The 23,477-nt window shown below is 45.7% G+C and overlaps 12 non-coding genes across 12 annotated transcripts; 5 read left to right on the top strand and 7 right to left on the bottom strand.

The window, feature by feature from the left end:
* The first annotated feature begins 291 nt into the window (after nucleotides 1-291).
* Nucleotides 292-365, top strand: trnat-agu (transfer RNA threonine (anticodon AGU)). Its single transcript has one exon. It is a non-coding gene; the product is annotated as a tRNA-Thr (tRNA).
* A 1,005-nt stretch (nucleotides 366-1,370) lies between these two features.
* Nucleotides 1,371-1,452, bottom strand: trnal-aag (transfer RNA leucine (anticodon AAG)). The gene has a single exon. It is a non-coding gene; the product is annotated as a tRNA-Leu (tRNA).
* Nucleotides 1,453-3,130: 1,678 nt separating this feature from the next.
* On the top strand, nucleotides 3,131-3,204 carry trnat-agu (transfer RNA threonine (anticodon AGU)). The gene has a single exon. It is a non-coding gene; the product is annotated as a tRNA-Thr (tRNA).
* A 1,005-nt stretch (nucleotides 3,205-4,209) lies between these two features.
* trnal-aag (transfer RNA leucine (anticodon AAG)) lies at nucleotides 4,210-4,291 on the bottom strand. The gene has a single exon. It is a non-coding gene; the product is annotated as a tRNA-Leu (tRNA).
* A 1,678-nt stretch (nucleotides 4,292-5,969) lies between these two features.
* Nucleotides 5,970-6,043, top strand: trnat-agu (transfer RNA threonine (anticodon AGU)). The gene has a single exon. It is a non-coding gene; the product is annotated as a tRNA-Thr (tRNA).
* Nucleotides 6,044-7,056: 1,013 nt separating this feature from the next.
* trnal-aag (transfer RNA leucine (anticodon AAG)) lies at nucleotides 7,057-7,138 on the bottom strand. Its single transcript has one exon. It is a non-coding gene; the product is annotated as a tRNA-Leu (tRNA).
* A 1,678-nt stretch (nucleotides 7,139-8,816) lies between these two features.
* trnat-agu (transfer RNA threonine (anticodon AGU)) lies at nucleotides 8,817-8,890 on the top strand. The gene has a single exon. It is a non-coding gene; the product is annotated as a tRNA-Thr (tRNA).
* Nucleotides 8,891-9,903: 1,013 nt separating this feature from the next.
* On the bottom strand, nucleotides 9,904-9,985 carry trnal-aag (transfer RNA leucine (anticodon AAG)). The gene has a single exon. It is a non-coding gene; the product is annotated as a tRNA-Leu (tRNA).
* Nucleotides 9,986-12,750: 2,765 nt separating this feature from the next.
* Nucleotides 12,751-12,832, bottom strand: trnal-aag (transfer RNA leucine (anticodon AAG)). The gene has a single exon. It is a non-coding gene; the product is annotated as a tRNA-Leu (tRNA).
* Nucleotides 12,833-15,597: 2,765 nt separating this feature from the next.
* trnal-aag (transfer RNA leucine (anticodon AAG)) lies at nucleotides 15,598-15,679 on the bottom strand. Its single transcript has one exon. It is a non-coding gene; the product is annotated as a tRNA-Leu (tRNA).
* A 1,678-nt stretch (nucleotides 15,680-17,357) lies between these two features.
* trnat-agu (transfer RNA threonine (anticodon AGU)) lies at nucleotides 17,358-17,431 on the top strand. Its single transcript has one exon. It is a non-coding gene; the product is annotated as a tRNA-Thr (tRNA).
* A 1,010-nt stretch (nucleotides 17,432-18,441) lies between these two features.
* On the bottom strand, nucleotides 18,442-18,523 carry trnal-aag (transfer RNA leucine (anticodon AAG)). The gene has a single exon. It is a non-coding gene; the product is annotated as a tRNA-Leu (tRNA).
* Between the last annotated feature and the right edge of the window lie 4,954 nt (nucleotides 18,524-23,477).

Below are 23,477 nucleotides of genomic sequence, written 5' to 3'. Positions count from 1 at the left end.
ACACAGCGGAGTCATGCCGAGGGTTGTGAGATCAAGATTTCAGTGGAGCACTGTCGTCTACGTCTTTAGCTACATGAGTTGGACATCCTCTTGTACAGGGAAAGCAGATTGAGATCCTCTGACATGAAAAGTGACAGATAAAAGCCATTTCTCATCCTTTCTCTTAGTGGTGGAACTATCGCATGTAAATGAGGCAACTTGCAAGGCGAGCAGGCTCGGTGCACACCGAACGCAGATGTCTCAGAGCAGTAGAGACGTGTCCAAGTGGCTGTCAAAGGACAGCACTTTGCCGGCGCCGTGGCTTAGTTGGCTAAAGCGCCTGTCTAGTAAACAGGAGATCCTGGGTCCGATTCCCAGCGGTGCCTGTCTTACTGTACAGAATTTATCCTTATGGGCAAATCCCATGCCGTTTAATTCAGGTGAATGCAAGTGTCCGTTTCCTTTCTGGAACAACTTGTTTTGAAAGAAATCTATACAGCTTGCGAAAGATGAAACACAAATCTTGCTTATCAGTGAAGAAGAGGTACTCCCAGCAGGGCAGCTAATACCAGCAAAAAATTTTTTTCACCCTAACCCAGAGAATGGAGAAAAGCGAGGCGCCTGTGGCTCTGCAGTGTAATCAGTTCGCGAGTTCGGCGGTTAGCTGAAAGAGTGGTAAATGGAGCTCGCCCCAGCCCGTCCTTATTCTTTTAAAGAGGATAAAAAATTAACTTCGCCGCCATTACTACCAGCTTTAAAAGACTGCCATGGGCACGGAAAAAAACACACTACAGATGACTTTTCTGGAACCGAAGCAGAGATTCCTTTACGAACCAACTGATAAAGCTCAGCCAGTGAATACTGTTAACAGAATGTGAAAGCACGATCAACTTTGTAACTGCAACCACAGGAAAAACAGCAAGAAGCAGGCTCCATTCCCCATTTAAATCTGTCGTGCGAGGCATGCTTTTTGCACGCATGAAGTAAATCCCACGATTGCTTTTGAACTTGGACAAAGTACTTCCAAAGGAGCGCTATGCGCAAAGATTTAACAAGCTCAACCCCCGCCGACGATTTGGTGTGAAGAAGCAGAACATTCAAGTTTCACAGACAGAAGCAGCACGCCAGCACAGCCAACATTAAAACGGAGGGCACACTACGATTTGCATTGACACAAAAGTGATCTGGGCAGACATCGTTCCCTGCATAACGCAAAAAGTGACAAAGCGCTTTTGGGTTGAGAGGACGCAAGAAGGTTTTTGTTTTGTGCCTTGATGTCAAGCTGAGAAAGTATCTTTAAACACTTTGCTTAGTTTCTCGAGAGACTGCCAAAAAGCAGTTCCCTCCCTTTCGTCTGAAGCCAGCTGAAAGGGGGTCTCGACAGAAGCACCTGGCAGCGGTGGGATTTGAACCCACGCCCCCGAAGAGACTGGAGCCTTAATCCAGCGCCTTAGACCGCTCGGCCACGCTACCCGCTGTGCACTGTCTCTTTGTCTCATTACTTGGCCGGAGGAAGCCGGGTGGGTTTTGCTCTTGTCGCCCGAATTAGTGGCGTTATGACCGTGGAACCGACTGCACCTGCTTTTTCTGAGATGCTTCCCCTCTCATGGCGAGATCTCTACTTCTTTAACACCTCTTGATAAAGATCTTCTGTTGAGCAGGTTTCAGACCTCTGCGTACAGCACCCTTGATGTCATTTTATTTTTACAGCAGCCGCATCCGGAAAGTTGTGTCTTTTACGTTTTATTTGAACAACAAAACTACATACAATACAAACAAGAGCACATATAACGTATCAAGAAAATCGTCAGGGGCACATGCTATAATACAATGACACTTTATGAAAAATGATTACACAAAGTAAATAAAGATAAGGTCCGCACAGCTTGTTCTTACATTTCGAAAGAGTCCGTAAATACCCCTTTACGTCTATTTTGAACTGTTCAAATGTAGGACTCTTCCCAGACCATTTCACTTTATACCACATTCCTAAACGAGGATGCTTCTCCTGTTTTAGAACTATTTTGGGCGGTATGGCTTATACAGCACACCCACAGTATTCTAATGGTGGACTGCAGATCTGTGCTATAGTTCAGTCGAATTCAAAGGATCCAGCAATCGTACTGGATTTGTCTGGGATTCTGAAATGTCTCTTGCAAAAGTATTTGGGTTTGCTTGAACCTTTGATAAAAAAAGTGATCTGATCTTAGACTACCCAGCTTACAATCTCTGAGGTAGTTGTCACTAAACTCGGACGTGATGTGGCACACATGTGCCGTGTGCCTTTACTTTTGTAAAAAACTGGTATCGGGAAAAGTTTCTTAATATTTCTTTTGATTAGCATGCAAGAAAATGTGATCATTACCTATGGAATTTCCCGCCAGCGTGGAGCTTGAATTCACAACCTTGAGACTCAGTGTTCAAGAGTCACAGAAGAGGTCAGCCTGGTCTTCAGTTTGCCAACGATAAGCTCCGGCAGTGCTCCTCTGTAAAGCAGATTGTTTGGATCGGTTATGTGGGACGGCACTTCGATACTAAGATCGTTTGCAGCACACGCATGGTTTCCCCCTTCACGCAAAAAACATAGACGAAGGAAACTCTCTTGTCTTGGGCTGCTGACTCCCGGATTTAAAGCGCTCTGGGTGCCAGCTATGTCTCTAACAAGCACACTATAAAGACAGGAATTACACTTTGCTCACGTCACGCATGGAATGGCGAGGCTACTTGTTCCAATATTATCTAGTCTCACCTCATATGGTGCCGATTCCTGGTTTTCATTTAAGAAAGAGCACTGCAAACACCGTAAACAGTGCAAAACGTGTGATGAAAGAAGTCTTTTCCCCCCTTTGTCTAAAGCGGAACACAGCGGAGTCATGCCGAGGGTTGTGAGATCAAGATTTCAGTGGAGCACTGTCGTCTACGTCTTTAGCTATATGAGTTGGACATCCTCTTGTACAGGGAAAGCAGATTGAGATCCTCTGACATGAAAAGTGACAGATAAAAGCCATTTCTCATCCTTTCTCTTAGTGGTGGAACTATCGCATGTAAATGAGGCAACTTGCAAGGCGAGCAGGCTCGGTGCACACCGAACGCAGATGTCTCAGAGCAGTAGAGACGTGTCCAAGTGGCTGTCAAAGGACAGCACTTTGCCGGCGCCGTGGCTTAGTTGGCTAAAGCGCCTGTCTAGTAAACAGGAGATCCTGGGTCCGATTCCCAGCGGTGCCTGTCTTACTGTACAGAATTTATCCTTATGGGCAAATCCCATGCCGTTTAATTCAGGTGAATGCAAGTGTCCGTTTCCTTTCTGGAACAACTTGTTTTGAAAGAAATCTATACAGCTTGCGAAAGATGAAACACAAATCTTGCTTATCAGTGAAGAAGAGGTACTCCCAGCAGGGCAGCTAATACCAGCAAAAAATTTTTTTCACCCTAACCCAGAGAATGGAGAAAAGCGAGGCGCCTGTGGCTCTGCAGTGTAATCAGTTCGCGAGTTCGGCGGTTAGCTGAAAGAGTGGTAAATGGAGCTCGCCCCAGCCCGTCCTTATTCTTTTAAAGAGGATAAAAAATTAACTTCGCCGCCATTACTACCAGCTTTAAAAGACTGCCATGGGCACGGAAAAAAACACACTACAGATGACTTTTCTGGAACCGAAGCAGAGATTCCTTTACGAACCAACTGATAAAGCTCAGCCAGTGAATACTGTTAACAGAATGTGAAAGCACGATCAACTTTGTAACTGCAACCACAGGAAAAACAGCAAGAAGCAGGCTCCATTCCCCATTTAAATCTGTCGTGCGAGGCATGCTTTTTGCACGCATGAAGTAAATCCCACGATTGCTTTTGAACTTGGACAAAGTACTTCCAAAGGAGCGCTATGCGCAAAGATTTAACAAGCTCAACCCCCGCCGACGATTTGGTGTGAAGAAGCAGAACATTCAAGTTTCACAGACAGAAGCAGCACGCCAGCACAGCCAACATTAAAACGGAGGGCACACTACGATTTGCATTGACACAAAAGTGATCTGGGCAGACATCGTTCCCTGCATAACGCAAAAAGTGACAAAGCGCTTTTGGGTTGAGAGGACGCAAGAAGGTTTTTGTTTTGTGCCTTGATGTCAAGCTGAGAAAGTATCTTTAAACACTTTGCTTAGTTTCTCGAGAGACTGCCAAAAAGCAGTTCCCTCCCTTTCGTCTGAAGCCAGCTGAAAGGGGGTCTCGACAGAAGCACCTGGCAGCGGTGGGATTTGAACCCACGCCCCCGAAGAGACTGGAGCCTTAATCCAGCGCCTTAGACCGCTCGGCCACGCTACCCGCTGTGCACTGTCTCTTTGTCTCATTACTTGCCCGGAGGAAGCCGGGTGGGTTTTGCTCTTGTCGCCCGAATTAGTGGCGTTATGACCGTGGAACCGACTGCACCTGCTTTTTCTGAGATGCTTCCCCTCTCATGGCGAGATCTCTACTTCTTTAACACCTCTTGATAAAGATCTTCTGTTGAGCAGGTTTCAGACCTCTGCGTACAGCACCCTTGATGTCATTTTATTTTTACAGCAGCCGCATCCGGAAAGTTGTGTCTTTTACGTTTTATTTGAACAACAAAACTACATACAATACAAACAAGAGCACATATAACGTATCAAGAAAATCGTCAGGGGCACATGCTATAATACAATGACACTTTATGAAAAATGATTACACAAAGTAAATAAAGATAAGGTCCGCACAGCTTGTTCTTACATTTCGAAAGAGTCCGTAAATACCCCTTTACGTCTATTTTGAACTGTTCAAATGTAGGACTCTTCCCAGACCATTTCACTTTATACCACATTCCTAAACGAGGATGCTTCTCCTGTTTTAGAACTATTTTGGGCGGTATGGCTTATACAGCACACCCACAGTATTCTAATGGTGGACTGCAGATCTGTGCTATAGTTCAGTCGAATTCAAAGGATCCAGCAATCGTACTGGATTTGTCTGGGATTCTGAAATGTCTCTTGCAAAAGTATTTGGGTTTGCTTGAACCTTTGATAAAAAAAGTGATCTGATCTGAGACTACCCAGCTTACAATCTCTGAGGTAGTTGTCACTAAACTCGGACGTGATGTGGCACACATGTGCCGTGTGCCTTTACTTTTGTAAAAAACTGGTATCGGGAAAAGTTTCTTAATATTTCTTTTGATTAGCATGCAAGAAAATGTGATCATTACCTATGGAATTTCCCGCCAGCGTGGAGCTTGAATTCACAACCTTGAGACTCAGTGTTCAAGAGTCACAGAAGAGGTCAGCCTGGTCTTCAGTTTGCCAACGATAAGCTCCGGCAGTGCTCCTCTGTAAAGCAGATTGTTTGGATCGGTTATGTGGGACGGCACTTCGATACTAAGATCGTTTGCAGCACACGCATGGTTTCCCCCTTCACGCAAAAAACATAGACGAAGGAAACTCTCTTGTCTTGGGCTGCTGACTCCCGGATTTAAAGCGCTCTGGGTGCCAGCTATGTCTCTAACAAGCACACTATAAAGACAGGAATTACACTTTGCTCACGTCACGCATGGAATGGCGAGGCTACTTGTTCCAATATTATCTAGTCTCACCTCATATGGTGCCGATTCCTGGTTTTCATTTAAGAAAGAGCACTGCAAACACCGTAAACAGTGCAAAACGTGTGATGAAAGAAGTCTTTTCCCCCCTTTGTCTAAAGCGGAACACAGCGGAGTCATGCCGAGGGTTGTGAGATCAAGATTTCAGTGGAGCACTGTCGTCTACGTCTTTAGCTACATGAGTTGGACATCCTCTTGTACAGGGAAAGCAGATTGAGATCCTCTGACATGAAAAGTGACAGATAAAAGCCATTTCTCATCCTTTCTCTTAGTGGTGGAACTATCGCATGTAAATGAGGCAACTTGCAAGGCGAGCAGGCTCGGTGCACACCGAACGCAGATGTCTCAGAGCAGTAGAGACGTGTCCAAGTGGCTGTCAAAGGACAGCACTTTGCCGGCGCCGTGGCTTAGTTGGCTAAAGCGCCTGTCTAGTAAACAGGAGATCCTGGGTCCGATTCCCAGCGGTGCCTTTCTTCCTGTCTTACTGTACAGAATTTATCCTTATGGGCAAATCCCATGCCTTTTAATTCAGGTGAATGCAAGTGTCCGTTTCCTTTCTGGAACAACTTGTTTTGAAAGAAATCTATACAGCTTGCGAAAGATGAAACACAAATCTTGCTTATCAGTGAAGAAGAGGTACTCCCAGCAGGGCAGCTAATACCAGCAAAAAAATTTTTTCACCCTAACCCAGAGAATGGAGAAAAGCGAGGCGCCTGTGGCTCTGCAGTGTAATCAGTTCGCGAGTTCGGCGGTTAGCTGAAAGAGTGGTAAATGGAGCTCGCCCCAGCCCGTCCTTATTCTTTTAAAGAGGATAAAAAATTAACTTCGCCGCCATTACTACCAGCTTTAAAAGACTGCCATGGGCACGGAAAAAAACACACTACAGATGACTTTTCTGGAACCGAAGCAGAGATTCCTTTACGAACCAACTGATAAAGCTCAGCCAGTGAATACTGTTAACAGAATGTGAAAGCACGATCAACTTTGTAACTGCAACCACAGGAAAAACAGCAAGAAGCAGGCTCCATTCCCCATTTAAATCTGTCGTGCGAGGCATGCTTTTTGCACGCATGAAGTAAATCCCACGATTGCTTTTGAACTTGGACAAAGTACTTCCAAAGGAGCGCTATGCGCAAAGATTTAACAAGCTCAACCCCCGCCGACGATTTGGTGTGAAGAAGCAGAACATTCAAGTTTCACAGACAGAAGCAGCACGCCAGCACAGCCAACATTAAAACGGAGGGCACACTACGATTTGCATTGACACAAAAGTGATCTGGGCAGACATCGTTCCCTGCATAACGCAAAAAGTGACAAAGCGCTTTTGGGTTGAGAGGACGCAAGAAGGTTTTTGTTTTGTGCCTTGATGTCAAGCTGAGAAAGTATCTTTAAACACTTTGCTTAGTTTCTCGAGAGACTGCCAAAAAGCAGTTCCCTCCCTTTCGTCTGAAGCCAGCTGAAAGGGGGTCTCGACAGAAGCACCTGGCAGCGGTGGGATTTGAACCCACGCCCCCGAAGAGACTGGAGCCTTAATCCAGCGCCTTAGACCGCTCGGCCACGCTACCCGCTGTGCACTGTCTCTTTGTCTCATTACTTGGCCGGAGGAAGCCGGGTGGGTTTTGCTCTTGTCGCCCGAATTAGTGGCGTTATGACCGTGGAACCGACTGCAACTGCTTTTTCTGAGATGCTTCCCCTCTCATGGCGAGATCTCTACTTCTTTAACACCTCTTGATAAAGATCTTCTGTTGAGCAGGTTTCAGACCTCTGCGTACAGCACCCTTGATGTCATTTTATTTTTACAGCAGCCGCATCCGGAAAGTTGTGTCTTTTACGTTTTATTTGAACAACAAAACTACATACAATACAAACAAGAGCACATATAACGTATCAAGAAAATCGTCAGGGGCACATGCTATAATACAATGACACTTTATGAAAAATGATTACACAAAGTAAATAAAGATAAGGTCCGCACAGCTTGTTCTTACATTTCGAAAGAGTCCGTAAATACCCCTTTACGTCTATTTTGAACTGTTCAAATGTAGGACTCTTCCCAGACCATTTCACTTTATACCACATTCCTAAACGAGGATGCTTCTCCTGTTTTAGAACTATTTTGGGCGGTATGGCTTATACAGCACACCCACAGTATTCTAATGGTGGACTGCAGATCTGTGCTATAGTTCAGTCGAATTCAAAGGATCCAGCAATCGTACTGGATTTGTCTGGGATTCTGAAATGTCTCTTGCAAAAGTATTTGGGTTTGCTTGAACCTTTGATAAAAAAAGTGATCTGATCTGAGACTACCCAGCTTACAATCTCTGAGGTAGTTGTCACTAAACTCGGACGTGATGTGGCACACATGTGCCGTGTGCCTTTACTTTTGTAAAAAACTGGTATCGGGAAAAGTTTCTTAATATTTCTTTTGATTAGCATGCAAGAAAATGTGATCATTACCTATGGAATTTCCCGCCAGCGTGGAGCTTGAATTCACAACCTTGAGACTCAGTGTTCAAGAGTCACAGAAGAGGTCAGCCTGGTCTTCAGTTTGCCAACGATAAGCTCCGGCAGTGCTCCTCTGTAAAGCAGATTGTTTGGATCGGTTATGTGGGACGGCACTTCGATACTAAGATCGTTTGCAGCACACGCATGGTTTCCCCCTTCACGCAAAAAACATAGACGAAGGAAACTCTCTTGTCTTGGGCTGCTGACTCCCGGATTTAAAGCGCTCTGGGTGCCAGCTATGTCTCTAACAAGCACACTATAAAGACAGGAATTACACTTTGCTCACGTCACGCATGGAATGGCGAGGCTACTTGTTCCAATATTATCTAGTCTCACCTCATATGGTGCCGATTCCTGGTTTTCATTTAAGAAAGAGCACTGCAAACACCGTAAACAGTGCAAAACGTGTGATGAAAGAAGTCTTTTCCCCCCTTTGTCTAAAGCGGAACACAGCGGAGTCATGCCGAGGGTTGTGAGATCAAGATTTCAGTGGAGCACTGTCGTCTACGTCTTTAGCTACATGAGTTGGACATCCTCTTGTACAGGGAAAGCAGATTGAGATCCTCTGACATGAAAAGTGACAGATAAAAGCCATTTCTCATCCTTTCTCTTAGTGGTGGAACTATCGCATGTAAATGAGGCAACTTGCAAGGCGAGCAGGCTCGGTGCACACCGAACGCAGATGTCTCAGAGCAGTAGAGACGTGTCCAAGTGGCTGTCAAAGGACAGCACTTTGCCGGCGCCGTGGCTTAGTTGGCTAAAGCGCCTGTCTAGTAAACAGGAGATCCTGGGTCCGATTCCCAGCGGTGCCTTTCTTCCTGTCTTACTGTACAGAATTTATCCTTATGGGCAAATCCCATGCCTTTTAATTCAGGTGAATGCAAGTGTCCGTTTCCTTTCTGGAACAACTTGTTTTGAAAGAAATCTATACAGCTTGCGAAAGATGAAACACAAATCTTGCTTATCAGTGAAGAAGAGGTACTCCCAGCAGGGCAGCTAATACCAGCAAAAAATTTTTTTCACCCTAACCCAGAGAATGGAGAAAAGCGAGGCGCCTGTGGCTCTGCAGTGTAATCAGTTCGCGAGTTCGGCGGTTAGCTGAAAGAGTGGTAAATGGAGCTCGCCCCAGCCCGTCCTTATTCTTTTAAAGAGGATAAAAAATTAACTTCGCCGCCATTACTACCAGCTTTAAAAGACTGCCATGGGCACGGAAAAAAACACACTACAGATGACTTTTCTGGAACCGAAGCAGAGATTCCTTTACGAACCAACTGATAAAGCTCAGCCAGTGAATACTGTTAACAGAATGTGAAAGCACGATCAACTTTGTAACTGCAACCACAGGAAAAACAGCAAGAAGCAGGCTCCATTCCCCATTTAAATCTGTCGTGCGAGGCATGCTTTTTGCACGCATGAAGTAAATCCCACGATTGCTTTTGAACTTGGACAAAGTACTTCCAAAGGAGCGCTATGCGCAAAGATTTAACAAGCTCAACCCCCGCCGACGATTTGGTGTGAAGAAGCAGAACATTCAAGTTTCACAGACAGAAGCAGCACGCCAGCACAGCCAACATTAAAACGGAGGGCACACTACGATTTGCATTGACACAAAAGTGATCTGGGCAGACATCGTTCCCTGCATAACGCAAAAAGTGACAAAGCGCTTTTGGGTTGAGAGGACGCAAGAAGGTTTTTGTTTTGTGCCTTGATGTCAAGCTGAGAAAGTATCTTTAAACACTTTGCTTAGTTTCTCGAGAGACTGCCAAAAAGCAGTTCCCTCCCTTTCGTCTGAAGCCAGCTGAAAGGGGGTCTCGACAGAAGCACCTGGCAGCGGTGGGATTTGAACCCACGCCCCCGAAGAGACTGGAGCCTTAATCCAGCGCCTTAGACCGCTCGGCCACGCTACCCGCTGTGCACTGTCTCTTTGTCTCATTACTTGGCCGGAGGAAGCCGGGTGGGTTTTGCTCTTGTCGCCCGAATTAGTGGCGTTATGACCGTGGAACCGACTGCAACTGCTTTTTCTGAGATGCTTCCCCTCTCATGGCGAGATCTCTACTTCTTTAACACCTCTTGATAAAGATCTTCTGTTGAGCAGGTTTCAGACCTCTGCGTACAGCACCCTTGATGTCATTTTATTTTTACAGCAGCCGCATCCGGAAAGTTGTGTCTTTTACGTTTTATTTGAACAACAAAACTACATACAATACAAACAAGAGCACATATAACGTATCAAGAAAATCGTCAGGGGCACATGCTATAATACAATGACACTTTATGAAAAATGATTACACAAAGTAAATAAAGATAAGGTCCGCACAGCTTGTTCTTACATTTCGAAAGAGTCCGTAAATACCCCTTTACGTCTATTTTGAACTGTTCAAATGTAGGACTCTTCCCAGACCATTTCACTTTATACCACATTCCTAAACGAGGATGCTTCTCCTGTTTTAGAACTATTTTGGGCGGTATGGCTTATACAGCACACCCACAGTATTCTAATGGTGGACTGCAGATCTGTGCTATAGTTCAGTCGAATTCAAAGGATCCAGCAATCGTACTGGATTTGTCTGGGATTCTGAAATGTCTCTTGCAAAAGTATTTGGGTTTGCTTGAACCTTTGATAAAAAAAGTGATCTGATCTGAGACTACCCAGCTTACAATCTCTGAGGTAGTTGTCACTAAACTCGGACGTGATGTGGCACACATGTGCCGTGTGCCTTTACTTTTGTAAAAAACTGGTATCGGGAAAAGTTTCTTAATATTTCTTTTGATTAGCATGCAAGAAAATGTGATCATTACCTATGGAATTTCCCGCCAGCGTGGAGCTTGAATTCACAACCTTGAGACTCAGTGTTCAAGAGTCACAGAAGAGGTCAGCCTGGTCTTCAGTTTGCCAACGATAAGCTCCGGCAGTGCTCCTCTGTAAAGCAGATTGTTTGGATCGGTTATGTGGGACGGCACTTCGATACTAAGATCGTTTGCAGCACACGCATGGTTTCCCCCTTCACGCAAAAAACATAGACGAAGGAAACTCTCTTGTCTTGGGCTGCTGACTCCCGGATTTAAAGCGCTCTGGGTGCCAGCTATGTCTCTAACAAGCACACTATAAAGACAGGAATTACACTTTGCTCACGTCACGCATGGAATGGCGAGGCTACTTGTTCCAATATTATCTAGTCTCACCTCATATGGTGCCGATTCCTGGTTTTCATTTAAGAAAGAGCACTGCAAACACCGTAAACAGTGCAAAACGTGTGATGAAAGAAGTCTTTTCCCCCCTTTGTCTAAAGCGGAACACAGCGGAGTCATGCCGAGGGTTGTGAGATCAAGATTTCAGTGGAGCACTGTCGTCTACGTCTTTAGCTACATGAGTTGGACATCCTCTTGTACAGGGAAAGCAGATTGAGATCCTCTGACATGAAAAGTGACAGATAAAAGCCATTTCTCATCCTTTCTCTTAGTGGTGGAACTATCGCATGTAAATGAGGCAACTTGCAAGGCGAGCAGGCTCGGTGCACACCGAACGCAGATGTCTCAGAGCAGTAGAGACGTGTCCAAGTGGCTGTCAAAGGACAGCACTTTGCCGGCGCCGTGGCTTAGTTGGCTAAAGCGCCTGTCTAGTAAACAGGAGATCATGGGTCCGATTCCCAGCGGTGCCTTTCTTCCTGTCTTACTGTACAGAATTTATCCTTATGGGCAAATCCCATGCCTTTTAATTCAGGTGAATGCAAGTGTCCGTTTCCTTTCTGGAACAACTTGTTTTGAAAGAAATCTATACAGCTTGCGAAAGATGAAACACAAATCTTGCTTATCAGTGAAGAAGAGGTACTCCCAGCAGGGCAGCTAATACCAGCAAAAATTTTTTTTCACCCTAACCCAGAGAATGGAGAAAAGCGAGGCGCCTGTGGCTCTGCAGTGTAATCAGTTCGCGAGTTCGGCGGTTAGCTGAAAGAGTGGTAAATGGAGCTCGCCCCAGCCCGTCCTTATTCTTTTAAAGAGGATAAAAAATTAACTTCGCCGCCATTACTACCAGCTTTAAAAGACTGCCATGGGCACGGAAAAAAACACACTACAGATGACTTTTCTGGAACCGAAGCAGAGATTCCTTTACGAACCAACTGATAAAGCTCAGCCAGTGAATACTGTTAACAGAATGTGAAAGCACGATCAACTTTGTAACTGCAACCACAGGAAAAACAGCAAGAAGCAGGCTCCATTCCCCATTTAAATCTGTCGTGCGAGGCATGCTTTTTGCACGCATGAAGTAAATCCCACGATTGCTTTTGAACTTGGACAAAGTACTTCCAAAGGAGCGCTATGCGCAAAGATTTAACAAGCTCAACCCCCGCCGACGATTTGGTGTGAAGAAGCAGAACATTCAAGTTTCACAGACAGAAGCAGCACGCCAGCACAGCCAACATTAAAACGGAGGGCACACTACGATTTGCATTGACACAAAAGTGATCTGGGCAGACATCGTTCCCTGCATAACGCAAAAAGTGACAAAGCGCTTTTGGGTTGAGAGGACGCAAGAAGGTTTTTGTTTTGTGCCTTGATGTCAAGCTGAGAAAGTATCTTTAAACACTTTGCTTAGTTTCTCGAGAGACTGCCAAAAAGCAGTTCCCTCCCTTTCGTCTGAAGCCAGCTGAAAGGGGGTCTCGACAGAAGCACCTGGCAGCGGTGGGATTTGAACCCACGCCCCCGAAGAGACTGGAGCCTTAATCCAGCGCCTTAGACCGCTCGGCCACGCTACCCGCTGTGCACTGTCTCTTTGTCTCATTACTTGGCCGGAGGAAGCCGGGTGGGTTTTGCTCTTGTCGCCCGAATTAGTGGCGTTATGACCGTGGAACCGACTGCACCTGCTTTTTCTGAGATGCTTCCCCTCTCATGGCGAGATCTCTACTTCTTTAACACCTCTTGATAAAGATCTTCTGTTGAGCAGGTTTCAGACCTCTGCGTACAGCACCCTTGATGTCATTTTATTTTTACAGCAGCCGCATCCGGAAAGTTGTGTCTTTTACGTTTTATTTGAACAACAAAACTACATACAATACAAACAAGAGCACATATAACGTATCAAGAAAATCGTCAGGGGCACATGCTATAATACAATGACACTTTATGAAAAATGATTACACAAAGTAAATAAAGATAAGGTCCGCACAGCTTGTTCTTACATTTCGAAAGAGTCCGTAAATACCCCTTTACGTCTATTTTGAACTGTTCAAATGTAGGACTCTTCCCAGACCATTTCACTTTATACCACATTCCTAAACGAGGATGCTTCTCCTGTTTTAGAACTATTTTGGGCGGTATGGCTTATACAGCACACCCACAGTATTCTAATGGTGGACTGCAGATCTGTGCTATAGTTCAGTCGAATTCAAAGGATCCAGCAATCGTACTGGATTTGTCTGGGATTCTGAAATGTCTCTTGCAAAAGTATTTGGGTTTGCTTGAACCTTTGATAAAAAAAGTGATCTGATCTGAGACTACCCAGCTTACAATCTCTGAGGTAGTTGTCACTAAACTCGGACGTGATGTGGCACACATGTGCCGTGTGCCTTTACTTTTGTAAAAAACTGGTATCGGGAAAAGTTTCTTAATATTTCTTTTGATTAGCATGCAAGAAAATGTGATCATTACCTATGGAATTTCCCGCCAGCGTGGAGCTTGAATTCACAACCTTGAGACTCAGTGTTCAAGAGTCACAGAAGAGGTCAGCCTGGTCTTCAGTTTGCCAACGATAAGCTCCGGCAGTGCTCCTCTGTAAAGCAGATTGTTTGGATCGGTTATGTGGGACGGCACTTCGATACTAAGATCGTTTGCAGCACACGCATGGTTTCCCCCTTCACGCAAAAAACATAGACGAAGGAAACTCTCTTGTCTTGGGCTGCTGACTCCCGGATTTAAAGCGCTCTGGGTGCCAGCTATGTCTCTAACAAGCACACTATAAAGACAGGAATTACACTTTGCTCACGTCACGCATGGAATGGCGAGGCTACTTGTTCCAATATTATCTAGTCTCACCTCATATGGTGCCGATTCCTGGTTTTCATTTAAGAAAGAGCACTGCAAACACCGTAAACAGTGCAAAACGTGTGATGAAAGAAGTCTTTTCCCCCCTTTGTCTAAAGCGGAACACAGCGGAGTCATGCCGAGGGTTGTGAGATCAAGATTTCAGTGGAGCACTGTCGTCTACGTCTTTAGCTACATGAGTTGGACATCCTCTTGTACAGGGAAAGCAGATTGAGATCCTCTGACATGAAAAGTGACAGATAAAAGCCATTTCTCATCCTTTCTCTTAGTGGTGGAACTATCGCATGTAAATGAGGCAACTTGCAAGGCGAGCAGGCTCGGTGCACACCGAACGCAGATGTCTCAGAGCAGTAGAGACGTGTCCAAGTGGCTGTCAAAGGACAGCACTTTGCCGGCGCCGTGGCTTAGTTGGCTAAAGCGCCTGTCTAGTAAACAGGAGATCATGGGTCCGATTCCCAGCGGTGCCTTTCTTCCTGTCTTACTGTACAGAATTTATCCTTATGGGCAAATCCCATGCCTTTTAATTCAGGTGAATGCAAGTGTCCGTTTCCTTTCTGGAACAACTTGTTTTGAAAGAAATCTATACAGCTTGCGAAAGATGAAACACAAATCTTGCTTATCAGTTAAGAAGAGGTACTCCCAGCAGGGCAGCTAATACCAGCAAAAAAATTTTTTCACCCTAACCCAGAGAATGGAGAAAAGCGAGGCGCCTGTGGCTCTGCAGTGTAATCAGTTCGCGAGTTCGGCGGTTAGCTGAAAGAGTGGTAAATGGAGCTCGCCCCAGCCCGTCCTTATTCTTTTAAAGAGGATAAAAAATTAACTTCGCCGCCATTACTACCAGCTTTAAAAGACTGCCATGGGCACGGAAAAAAACACACTACAGATGACTTTTCTGGAACCGAAGCAGAGATTCCTTTACGAACCAACTGATAAAGCTCAGCCAGTGAATACTGTTAACAGAATGTGAAAGCACGATCAACTTTGTAACTGCAACCACAGGAAAAACAGCAAGAAGCAGGCTCCATTCCCCATTTAAATCTGTCGTGCGAGGCATGCTTTTTGCACGCATGAAGTAAATCCCACGATTGCTTTTGAACTTGGACAAAGTACTTCCAAAGGAGCGCTATGCGCAAAGATTTAACAAGCTCAACCCCCGCCGACGATTTGGTGTGAAGAAGCAGAACATTCAAGTTTCACAGACAGAAGCAGCACGCCAGCACAGCCAACATTAAAACGGAGGGCACACTACGATTTGCATTGACACAAAAGTGATCTGGGCAGACATCGTTCCCTGCATAACGCAAAAAGTGACAAAGCGCTTTTGGGTTGAGAGGACGCAAGAAGGTTTTTGTTTTGTGCCTTGATGTCAAGCTGAGAAAGTATCTTTAAACACTTTGCTTAGTTTCTCGAGAGACTGCCAAAAAGCAGTTCCCTCCCTTTCGTCTGAAGCCAGCTGAAAGGGGGTCTCGACAGAAGCACCTGGCAGCGGTGGGATTTGAACCCACGCCCCCGAAGAGACTGGAGCCTTAATCCAGCGCCTTAGACCGCTCGGCCACGCTACCCGCTGTGCACTGTCTCTTTGTCTCATTACTTGCCCGGAGGAAGCCGGGTGGGTTTTGCTCTTGTCGCCCGAATTAGTGGCGTTATGACCGTGGAACCGACTGCACCTGCTTTTTCTGAGATGCTTCCCCTCTCATGGCGAGATCTCTACTTCTTTAACACCTCTTGATAAAGATCTTCTGTTGAGCAGGTTTCAGACCTCTGCGTACAGCACCCTTGATGTCATTTTATTTTTACAGCAGCCGCATCCGGAAAGTTGTGTCTTTTACGTTTTATTTGAACAACAAAACTACATACAATACAAACAAGAGCACATATAACGTATCAAGAAAATCGTCAGGGGCACATGCTATAATACAATGACACTTTATGAAAAATGATTACACAAAGTAAATAAAGATAAGGTCCGCACAGCTTGTTCTTACATTTCGAAAGAGTCCGTAAATACCCCTTTACGTCTATTTTGAACTGTTCAAATGTAGGACTCTTCCCAGACCATTTCACTTTATACCACATTCCTAAACGAGGATGCTTCTCCTGTTTTAGAACTATTTTGGGCGGTATGGCTTATACAGCACACCCACAGTATTCTAATGGTGGACTGCAGATCTGTGCTATAGTTCAGTCGAATTCAAAGGATCCAGCAATCGTACTGGATTTGTCTGGGATTCTGAAATGTCTCTTGCAAAAGTATTTGGGTTTGCTTGAACCTTTGATAAAAAAAGTGATCTGATCTGAGACTACCCAGCTTACAATCTCTGAGGTAGTTGTCACTAAACTCGGACGTGATGTGGCACACATGTGCCGTGTGCCTTTACTTTTGTAAAATACTGGTATCGGGAAAAGTTTCTTAATATTTCTTTTGATTAGCATGCAAGAAAATGTGATCATTACCTATGGAATTTCCTGCCAGCGTGGAGTTTGAATTCACAACCTTGAGACTCAGTGTTCAAGAGTCACAGAAGAGGTCAGCCTGGTCTTCAGTTTGCCAACGATAAGCTCCGGCAGTGCTTCTCTGTAAAGCAGATTGTTCGGATCGGTTATGTGGGATGGCACTTCGATACTAAGATCGTTTGCAGCACACGCATGGTTTTCCCCCTTCACGCAAAAAACATAGACGAAGGAAGCTCTCTTGTCTTGGGCTGCTGACTCCCGGATTAAAAGCGCTCTGGGTGCCAGCTAAGTCTCTAACAAGCACACTATAAAGACAGGAATTACACTTTGCTCACGTCACGCATGGAATGGCGAGGCTACTTGATCCAATATTATCTAGTCTCACCTCATATGGTGCCGATTCCTGGTTTCATTTAAGAAAGAGCACTGCAAACACCGTAAACAGTGTAAAACGTGTGATGAAAGAAGTCTTTTCCCCCCTTTGTCTAAAGCAGAACACAGCGGAGCCATGCCGAGGGTTGTGAGATCTAGATTTCAGTGGAGCACTGTCGTCTACGTCTTTAGCTACATGAGTTGGACATCCTCTTTTACACGGAAAGCAGATTGAGATCCTCTGACATGAAAAGTGACAGATAAAAGCCATTTCTCATCCTTTCTCTTAGTGGTGGAGCTATCGCATGTAAATGAGGCAACTTGCAAAGCGAGCAGGCTCGGTGCACACCGAATGCAGATGTCTCAGAGCAGTTGAGACGTGTCCAAGTGGATGTCAAAGGACAGCACTTTGCCGGCGCCGTGGCTTAGTTGGCTAAAGCGCCTGTCTAGTAAACAGGAGATCCTGGGTCCGAATCCCAGCGGTGCCTTTCTTCCTGTCTTACTGTACAGAATTTATCCTTACGAGCAAATCCCATGCCTTTTAATTCAGGTGAATGCAAGTGTTCATTTCCTTTCTGGAACAACTTGTTTTGAAAGAAATCTATACAGCTTGCGAAAGATGAAACACAACTCTTGCTTATCAGTGAAGAAGAGGTACTCCCAGCAGGCCAGCTAATACCAGCAAAGTTTTTTTTTCACTCTAACCCAGAGAATGGAGAAAAGCGAGGCGCCTGTGGCTCTGCAGTGTAATCAGTTTGCGAGTTCGGCGGTTAACTGAAAGAGTGGTAAATGGAGCTCGCCCCAGCCCGTCCTTATTCTTTTAAAGAGGATAAAAAATTACCTTTGCCGCCATTACTACCAGCTTTAAAAGACTGCCATGGGCACGGAAAAAAACACACTACAGAGGACTTTTCTGGAACCGAAGCAGATTCCTTTACGAACCAACTGATAAAGCTCAGCCAGTGAATACTGTTAACAGAATGTGAAAGCACGATCAACTTTGTAACTGCAACCACAGGAAAAACAGCAAGAAGCAGGCTCCATTCCCCATTTAAATCTGTCGTGCGAGGCATGCTTTTTGAACGCATGAAGTAAATCCCACGATCGCTTTTGAACTTGGACAAAGTACTTCCAAAGGAGCGCTATGCGCAAAGATTTAACAAGCTCAACCCCCGCCGACGATTTGGTGTGAAGAAGGAGAACATTCAAGTTTCACAGACAGAAGCAGGACGCCAGCACAGCCAACATTAAAACGGAGGGCACACTAGGATTTGCATTGACACAAAAGTGATCTGGGCAGACGTCGTTCCTGCATAACGCAAAAAGTGGCAAAGCGCTTTTGGGTTGAGAGGACGCAAGAAGGTTTTTGTTTTGTGCCTTGATATCAAGCTGAGAAAGTATCTTTAAGCACTTTGCTTAGTTTCTCGAGAGACTGCCAAAAAGCAGTTCCCTCCCTTTTGTCTGAAGCCAGCTGAAAGGGGGTCTTGATAGAAGCACCTGGCAGCGGTGGGATTCGAACCCACGCCCCCGAAGAGACTGGGGCCTTAATCCAGCACCTTAGACCGCTCGGCCACGCTACCCGCTGTGCACTGTTTCTTTGTCTCATTACTTGCCTGGAGGAAGCCGGGTGGGTTTTGCTCTTGTCGCCCGATTTAGTGGTGTTATGTCCGTGGAACCGACTGCACCTGCTTTTTCTGAGATGCTTCCCCTCTCATGGCGAGATCTCGACTTCTTTAACACCTCTGGATAAAGATCTTCTGTGGAGCAGGGTTCAGAACCTCTGCGTACAGCACCCTTGATTTCATTTTATTTTTACAGCAGCCGCATCAGGAAAGTTGTGTCTTTTACGTTTTATTTGAACAAAAAAACTACATACAATACAAACAAGAGCACATATAAAGTATCAAGAAAATCATCAGGGGCACATGCTATAATACAATTACACTTCATGAAAAAAAGATTACACAAGGTAAATAAAGATAAGGTCCGCACAGCTTGTTCTTACATTTCGAAAGAGTCCGTAAATACCCCTTTACGTCTATTTTGAACTGTTCAAATGTAGGACTCTTCCAAGACCATTTCACTTTATACCACATTCCTAAACGAGGATGTGTCTCCTGTTTTAGAACTATTTTCGGCAGTATGGCTTATACAACACACCCACAGTATTCTAATGGTGGACTGCAGATCTGTGCTATAGTTCAGTCGAATTCGAAGGATCCAGCAATCGTACTGGATTGGACTGGGATTCTGAAATGTCTCTTGCAAAAGTATTCGGGTTTGCTTGAACCTTTGATTAAAAAAAGTGATCTGATCTGAAACTACCCAGCTTACAATCTCTGAGGTAGTTGTCACTAAACTCGGACGTGATGTGGCACACATGTGCCATGTGCCTTTACTTTTGTAAAATACTGGTATCGGGAAAAGTTTCTTAATATTTCTTTTGATTAGCATGCAAGAAAATGTGATCATTACCTATGGAATTTCCTGCCAGCGTGGAGTTTGAATTCACAACCTTGAGACTCAGTGTTCAAGAGTCACAGAAGAGGTCAGCCTGGTCTTCAGTTTGCCAACGATAAGCTCCGGCAGTGCTTCTCTGTAAAGCAGATTGTTCGGATCGGTTATGTGGGATGGCACTTCGATACTAAGATCGTTTGCAGCACACGCATGGTTTTCCCCCTTCACGCAAAAAACATAGACGAAGGAAGCTCTCTTGTCTTGGGCTGCTGACTCCCGGATTTAAAGCGCTCTGGGTGCCAGCTAAGTCTCTAACAAGCACACTATAAAGACAGGAATTACACTTTGCTCACGTCACGCATGGAATGGCGAGGCTACTTGATCCAATATTATCTAGTCTCACCTCATATGGTGCCGATTCCTGGTTTCATTTAAGAAAGAGCACTGCAAACACCGTAAACAGTGTAAAACGTGTGATGAAAGAAGTCTTTTCCCCCCTTTGTCTAAAGCAGAACACAGCGGAGCCATGCCGAGGGTTGTGAGATCTAGATTTCAGTGGAGCACTGTCGTCTACGTCTTTAGCTACATGAGTTGGACATCCTCTTGTACACGGAAAGCAGATTGAGATCCTCTGACATGAAAAGTGCCAGATAAAAGCCATTTCCCCTTCTTTTCTCTTAGTGGTGGAGCTATCGCATGTAAATGAGGCAACTTGCAAGGCGAGCAGGCTCGGTGCACACCGAACGCAGATGTCTCAGAGCAGTAGAGACGTGTCCAAGTGGCTGTCAAAGGACAGCACTTTGCCGGCGCCGTGGCTTAGTTGGCTAAAGCGCCTGCCTAGTAAACAGGAGATCCTGGGTCCGAATCCCAGCGGTGCCTTTCTTCCTGTCTTACTGTTGTAGCGGCAATGCTTGTTAATAAGACAGAATTAAGCGTTGGTATGCTCCTAAAAGAGGCCCCATCTCACCCTCCATCTCTGTGGTGCAGCCACAGAGAAAGAATTCATGCAAGCTGATTTAAGAGTGTTTTCTTGTGATAAGAAACAAGCTCCCAGACGGGGATGCAATTAGCTGAGCCTGGCTATCATGATCAATGTTCATCCATTGGCGCCTATCAGTCTAGGGAGTGCCGAATGGACATCCAGACTGCATTCCTAAGTTTCAAGAGTAAGTGACTTATATCTCACCTTGACCAACCAATCAGGGACTGGCAGGGCGTGGAAATACCACGTGGGTCTCCAATGCCCGCCAAACTCTCAACCAATCAGCACACATCTGGGTCTTGATCAAAAAGGGAGCGCAAGCTCAGTTCTGGGCTCTCCTTGGCCATTTTCGCGCATCCTCAGAGACAATCACGTGACAACTGCTGTTGTCTGCAAAAGGACTTGGACTTTGTTCTAAGCGCGAGGCCGAGGATCCCGTACGTACTCAGAATTCTACCAACGTGAATGCTCCGCTTGATCAACGGCAGCCTTCAGTTGGACCCTCGTCAACAACCTGAATAGCTTATTCAGAAGCAGCGCTGGACCGGGAACGAACCAGTTTCTTCCCAGGCAAAAGAGTGACTTGAGTGAGGACTCGCGGTCACACTCTGTGCATAGAGACTTTCTATTAGCCAGCTGGACTGCTGGTAGATCCCCTCGGAGCAACGACTGCCCTGCGCGCCGCAGTTAGATTCCTCCGCCCGTCCTACTCCGAGCTGCACCTCGACTGGTTGGCCGGTAGCCAGAGGACGCCGTCACAACGCCCATTGGACAACCGCTGCAACAGAGGCTGCAACAGAGCCTGTCAGCTGGTTTGGTGTTCGTGCCGGGAAACTCCAAATCCAAACACAGTGGATAAGTAAACCCCATGTTCTACATAGCGTCTCGAGAATTCAATTGTACCTCAACACAAGTTGTTTTCAATTTAATTCATGAGTAATGTATTTACTTCCGAGTTTAGAGTAACAGTGGGTAATAACACTGATTAGCGATTTGGTAACCGAACGATATATATTGACATATATTCTCTGTTCTGTATCTCTTTGTGTTTGCATCTCTTCGAGATTATATACCTTGTATATTGATAACCCTCACCGTAAGGTCTGCCGCTCGTATCCAGGCAGACTAGTATATGTTTGGTGCACAGTTATATTAATAAATGTATCCCGTGTATTGAACCCGTGTGTGTGCGTTGTTAGTTGTTCTGATGATTGATTTTCTAAAAGCCCCAACGAACAACCTCGTGATTACAGCTACAATTAATAATTGTCTCAGTAAACCCATCAAACCACTACATTTAATGGCGTCCCTGGGTGGGCGGAGTTAAGAATGAAATGAGAATCAATCGCACAGAATAACTGATATTGCTGTGAGTTCAAGTTCAGCACAGCACCGCGATTTCTATAGGCGAATACCGGGTGTGCTGATAACTGCGCAAAGAAATCCCCCTGTTTTTTAGCGTTTAGTGTAACGTGTGCTGATTGGAAATCCATCTGCTCGGGTGTTTAAATTCCATACTGTATTTTAGTAAAAGGAAAAAAAAGTAATACTCTTAAAGTTTCTCTGACGTAATGACAATGGCTGCTAAAATGTCTGAAAAGGAGTCGCTTATAAGTACTATTTCTAGCGACGACAATCCTGGTTACTGGAGCGGTATCGAAAAGTTGAACTTTGATGATATTGAGAAGCTGCAAGTAGATTTAGTAGCCAAGGTAGCGAACCAGCTTAACACAGGAGGGTCAGTGAACGCAGTTCAGGTCCTATCGAGTTTCGCCTTAAATCTAGCTAAACAGCTGGAACTGTCTTTGTCCGAGCTGACAAAGTTTCAAAAGCTTCAGGGAAAGCTAGAAAGATATAAGGCGGAGCGAGTTGAGTTGTTGGATATAATCAGAGAAAAGAGAGTGAAAAATGAGGAAAGTGAAGACAGACTCAGGGAAGTTTTAGGTAAATTAGATGACCTGTCTGCTAGAGAAACTGCGGCTGAGGTAGCTAGGAGAGACCTGGAAGCGAGCTTGAAAGAAAAAGAAAAAGAAATTGAGAGTTTAAATGAGCTCAGCCAGGAAAGGCAAAAGGAGTTAGATGCTGCCGTACTGGAAGCAAAACAGGCTAGATCCCACTTGCATGCCAGCCCACCTAGCAGCCCAGAGCGCTCACCCAGCGTGCCGGGAGGAGGTTTCTCCCGGCCAGGGTCTGTGGTCGGATCGGCATGGGGGAGATCGCCAAGTCCTGCGCGGGACGCAAGGGCGATTCAATTCAGGCATAGACCCCCTGCTCCTGATCACGGCCGTCCTCCTGCCCGCGGAGAAACCGTAAAAATTAACCTCCACTCCCTGAGGCAGTTAGCCAAAGATGTAGAAAGGTTCGACCTGTCAGTGTCAGGGAATAATGTGGAAACCTACATCGATGAGCTGAGATATACTTTGCAGTTTATGCCCGAAGCGTCCGAACAGGAAAAGGCTATGTTAGTAAGGAAAACTACCAGCCGAGCGGTCCACGAGTGGATGTCTAGACAAGGACCGGAGGTCTGTAATAGCTTTGAGGAGCTGTGTCAGGCAATGATCGGAGAATTTTCGGCTTTTATCGATCCCATAGCTGCCGTGGCCGCTGCGCACCATATTAAGCACGAAAAAGCTGAAGCCCCTCGCGACTACTATGAGAGGCTTAGGCGCACTTATTTTGCAGGGCGGAATGAAGAGGGTTGCGAAGAGAACGTGAATTTCAAAGGTTTATTCATTGCTAATCTGCATCCCTCAGTCAGGAAAATGATTGTGATGCACACACTCAAAAAGCCTGGGGAGCTGAAGTCTCTGCTTCCTCAGAGCGAAAACCTGGTAAAACGGCCGTGTTCACCACTAAAGCCAGCAGGGTTGACGACTCGCCTCAGCTTGAGGGAGCTGAGGTTCCTGAGCCCGCTAAGCCCCGGCGCAAAATAGGCAGGCAGGACCGCACTAAGCGTCAGAGCCGCCGTGAGCGCTACGGGGAAGGCAAGGGCTCAGGCAGAGCCTATCATAAGGCTGGACGAAGGGAGTCGACTGCAGCCCGCTTGGCCCGGCTTGAACAAGCCCTGTGTCATGATATTAGTCCCCCCTCCTTAA

The sequence above is a fragment of the Lepisosteus platostomus genome, chromosome 5, assembly GCF_059453375.1.
Source record: "Lepisosteus platostomus isolate fLepPlt1 chromosome 5, fLepPlt1.hap1, whole genome shotgun sequence".
NCBI lineage: Eukaryota > Metazoa > Chordata > Actinopteri > Semionotiformes > Lepisosteidae > Lepisosteus > Lepisosteus platostomus.
This window is presented reverse-complemented; position numbering and strand designations above follow the sequence as displayed.